The following is a 4,835-nucleotide window of genomic DNA, read 5'->3' as shown; positions in this document are numbered from 1 at the left end:
GTCTTGCCTTCGGATCTATGATAGAAGGTGTACCCAGTAGTTTCCTTTGGGTATCCTATGAAGAAACATTTCTCCGATTTGGGTTCGCGCTTATCAGGTTGAAGCTTTTTCACATAAGCATCGCAGCCCCAAACTTTAAGAAACAACAACTTTGGTTTCTTGCCAAACCACAGTTCATAAGGCGTCGTCTCAACGGATTTCAATGGTGCCCTATTTAACGTGAATGCAGCCGTCTCTAAAGCATAACCCCAAAACGATAGCGGTAAATCAGTAAAAGACATCATAGATCGCACCATATCTAATAAAGTACGATTACGACGTTCGGACACACCACTACGCTGTGGCGTTCCGGGTGGCGTGAGTTGCGAAACTATTCCGCATTGTTTCAAATGTAGACCAAACTCGTAACTCAAATATTCTCTTCCACGATCAGATCGTAAAAACTTTATTTTCTTGTTACGATGATTTTCCACTTCACTCTGAAATTCTTTGAACTTTCCAAATGTTTCAGACTTATGTTTCATTAAGTAGATATACCCACATCTGCTCAAATCATTTGTGAAGGTGAGAAAATAACGATACCCGCCGCGAGCCTCAATATTCATTGGACCACATACATCAGTATGTATGATCTCCAACAAATCTGTTGCTCGCTCCATTGTTCCGGAGAACGGCGTTTTAGTCATCTTGCCCATGAGGCATGTGTGACGCCCCCGACTCGACCGTACACTAATCATACACGCAAACGTGTACAATCAAGATCAGGGACTCACGGGAAGATATCACAACACAACTCTAGACACAAATGAAAGTCATACAAGCTCCATATTACAAGCCAGGGGCCTCGAGGGCTCGAATACATAGCTCATTACATAAGTGAGTCAGCGGAAGCAACAATATCTGAGTACAGACATAAGTCAAATAAGTTTTGCCTTAAGAAGGCTAGCACAAACATCAACGATCGAAGAGGCAAGGCCTCCTGCTTGGGACCTCCTAGCTACTCCTAGTCGTCGGCGGTCTCCATGTAGTAGTATCCGTCGGCGGTGGCATCTAGCTCCAGGGATCCACCATCTGGTTGCATCAACCGGAAAGAAGAAGGAAGGGGGAAAAGGGGTAGCAAAGCAACCGTGAGTACTCATCCAAAGTACTCGCAAGCATCAGATCTATACTAAGTATGCATTGGTATCAAATGGAAGGGCTGTATCTGTGGATTGAGCTGTAGAATGCCAGAATAGGGGGAAGGCCTAGCCTATCGAAGACTAGCATCTTCAAGCAGCTCCAAGCATCTTGCAGCATGTAGAAGAGTAAAGAATAGAAGTTTTATAATTATCAAACATGTTGTAACATTAACGCCCAGAGATCCTTCCTCGACTCCCTACGAGAAAGCAATCCCGGAGCCACATATCTTAAGTATCCATTTCTAGTTGTATTAGATCAAGATATAAGTCTGAACATCCATTACCGTGGACACGGTATTCGAATATATGTCTTCCCTGCAGGGGTGCACCACGTTTTCCAACACGCTCGATTACTCTGACCGGACACACCTTTATGGGGTCAATGCCCGGCCTCGGAAGATCAACACGTCGTAGCCCTACTTAGGCTCAGCAGAGAGGTCCCCGCCGGTCTACATCCTAAGCACTCCAGGGCCTGGGCCCATCGCCCATTGCACTCCGGGTCGTTGCGAGCAGGGCGGACCAGGCTCCACCACTACAGGATGGTGCCGGCCCAGCGGTGCCGCAATGCTGAACTGGACGTCTGACAAAGCTTCGGCTGATACTGCGACGTCAAGGCCCATAATTATTCTCGCGTGGTGGTTAGTGCGTAAAGGCCAAAGCCCAATTCAGAACAAATACCCAAACCTGTTAGTGCATTAACAATTAAAGTAGTGGCGGCTCTCGGGACAAGTCCGGAGCTACCACCCCCTCCTGGGTGATACCGCTAAACAGCCAGCCGCCACTGTCACATCGCACGGGTGCTCTCCGGGCCCGCCCGGCTTTCACAACGGTCTCAAGTAAAGTCAAGGTAACTGTGTGTCCAGACATCAAGGGGAAAACCCGAGGAATCACCCCCGGTGGATTCCACTCAATGTAATCATCAAGGTGAACGTAAGAGGGACCACCCTCGAGGTTCACACTTGAGGTGTTGCACGTCAGAGCCGTATCGGGAATGGTGAAAGAGGAAATCACCCTCGATGACCACGACCGAATAGCTACACTACAGAATTATCATTAGGAGTGCGTTATGAGGGATCACCCTCGGCACTCGATAGTAGCTCTGCAGAGTCGAGCAACAAAAGGGGCGTGATGTGGTGTGAGGTGTCGGGCTCTGGTCGTCGATCACGCTGATTGAGTCATCGATGATGAAGCAGGGGCAACAAGGACAAGGTGGGGGTCACTAATGGATCACTAACCAACCTATACTAAGCAGTTTAGGATAAGCAGGTAGGTAACAATAGCAGGTACAAAAGCAGGCTATGCATCAGAATAAGAGCAATCAATAACAGCAGCAAAATCTAATGCAAGCATGAGAGAATGGAATGGGCGATATCGGGATGATCAAAGGGGGGGCTTGCCTGGAAGCTCCGCTGAAAGGGAAGAAGGGTCGTCGTCGACGTAGTCGATCACAGGGGCATCAGCAACGGTCTCGGGGTCTACCAAAGAGAAGAGGGGGAAGAAACAGTAAATATAATGCAAACAAGTGCCATACTAAGCATGACAAGACAATAAGTAGTGCTAGGGGTGTTCTACCGCGGTGCTACACGATACCGGCGAAGGGGGGAAACATCCAGGAATGTTTTCCCGAAGTTCGGCATTTTCGGGCAGACGAAATGCAGGGGAAAGGTTGCATGTTTGCTATGCTAAGGGTGTGTGGCGGACGAACGGGTCGCGTATCCGGATTCGTCTCGTCGTTCTGAGCAACTTTCATGTATAAAACATTTTCATCCGAGTTATAGATTAATTTAAATTAATTTTCAAAGATTAAACCATTTCAAAAAAAATAACAGGATTTATTTTAATTCGAAAATATATCAAGTGTAATTGCCATGGGTACACAGAGAGTGTACCCAGAGATGTGTAAGTGGGGCTGACAGAGGGCCCCACTGCTGAGTCAGCAGCTGACCTAGTCAACCTTATCCGAAAGAACAGTGCTGCGGGTCCCACATGTAAGTGACTCAGGGTTAAACTAATTTAACTAACACATTTTATTAAGTAAAAGGCCGGGGCCCGCCTGTCATACTCTAGTCAGATACTAGGGTTATTTTTTAACAGGGTTATTAGTGTCAGCGGGGCCCGGCGTCAGTGAGGTTTAGTGGGAGGGTTAGAGGTTAATCTTGCGGGGCCCACGAGTTAGTGGCCAGGGGCCGGTTCAATCGCTCGCGCGCGTGCGTGCGTGTTCGCTGGCGATGACAGAGCGCTGCGGTGGCACACGGAGCGGCGACAGACGCGAGCGCTCGAGGTCAGAGGTGAGGTGCGGGTGGCGACGCGACGAAGCAGAGGCAGGGCGCAATCCGGTGCGGCGGGCGCACGGTCAGGTGGCGACGACCACGGAACCGGCGACGGGGGAGAGAGAGGAGGGCGGACGGGGCTCACAGATGGAGCGTAGGGGGGCGGCCGGGGAGGCGTTCGGGGTGGCCGGCGGCGCCATGGTCCTCCGGCGGGCAGAGGACGGCGCGAGGTCGGCGGGGCGGAGGCAGCGGTCTTCAGGCGTGGCCGCGCTTGAGGTTGAGTGGAGACGAGGACGGCGTGAGGCGGCGGCCTGCTGGAGGTGAAGCTGCGGGCGCACGGGGCCTCCATGGCCGGCGGGTCGGGCGCGACGTCGGGAAGGCCGTCGCCGTTGGGCGGCATGGGGCAGTAGCGGCGATGGGGGCGCCGGCTGCCGTTGGGGCAGAGGCGAGGTCGGGGGTCGCGACGGGGCGGCGGGATCGGGTGCCCCCGATCCAGATCGAAGGGGGTGAGAGGAAGAGGTGGGGTATCGAGGGGATCGTGCGGGGGGATCTGATGGTTAGCTAGGGTTTCGGGAAGGGATTATACAGGGGGCGGGGTGGGCCTTGTGGCCTGGGGGTAACTAGGCTAAGGCCCAGGGAGGGGTGGGGGCCTCTCTCCTTTTCTTTAACAAAAACTATTCTGTTTTCCCATGGTCTTTTCTATTTTGCATTTTCTTTTTGCTCCAAAAGACTTTTGTAAAATGTGTAGTTTGTATCAATAATTATTATGTAATATTTAGCACTGCCTCAAGAAGTTTGAGAAGCAGTTGAAAAGCCTTAGAATTTTTATAACTTTAAAAGTGATTTAAAATATTGTTTTAACCCCTGTTTTATTCATTTAAGGGCATTTAAACAATTTATATAATATGGGTTTCAACATGAAAAATATCCAGGGATTATTTACAGCACCTTGAACATTTTGTTTTTCATGTTTGAGAAATTTGAATCTTGGACTTAAATTTGAATTTGAATTTGAATCATAATTTGGATCAAGTGAGGATTAGCAACAGTAGGAGTGATGACCTGGTATCATTAGCGGGGGTTTACTGTAGCTTAATTATCCGGGCGTCACAGCATGGTTCGCAAGTACCAAGTGATTCATAATCAAGTGATTCCAAAAGTCCATCAGTATGGAGTTTCTTCATGCGCTTTACACCAATATGACCTAAACGGCAGTGCCATAAATAAGTTGCACTATCATTATCTACTCTGCATCTTTTGGCTTCAATATTATGAATATGTGTATCACTACTATCAAGATTTAATATAAATAGACCACTCTTCAAGGGTGCATGACCATAAAAGATATTACTCATATAAATAGAACAACCATTATTCTCTGATTTAA

The 4,835-nt window shown here is 49.0% G+C and overlaps 1 long non-coding RNA gene across 1 annotated transcript; it reads right to left on the bottom strand.

Annotated features, from left to right (window-relative positions):
- Positions 1–782: 782 nt before the first annotated feature.
- On the bottom strand, positions 783–3,994 carry LOC123497331 (uncharacterized). Its single transcript, XR_012203735.1, has 3 exons — positions 3,594–3,994; positions 2,576–2,653; positions 783–1,071 (listed from the first exon to the last, which is right to left on the bottom strand). It is a non-coding gene; the product is annotated as an uncharacterized lncRNA (long non-coding RNA).
- Between the last annotated feature and the right edge of the window lie 841 nt (positions 3,995–4,835).

The sequence above is a fragment of the Aegilops tauschii genome, chromosome 2 (genome assembly GCF_002575655.3).
Source record: "Aegilops tauschii subsp. strangulata cultivar AL8/78 chromosome 2, Aet v6.0, whole genome shotgun sequence".
Lineage (NCBI taxonomy): Eukaryota > Viridiplantae > Streptophyta > Magnoliopsida > Poales > Poaceae > Aegilops > Aegilops tauschii.
This window is presented reverse-complemented; position numbering and strand designations above follow the sequence as displayed.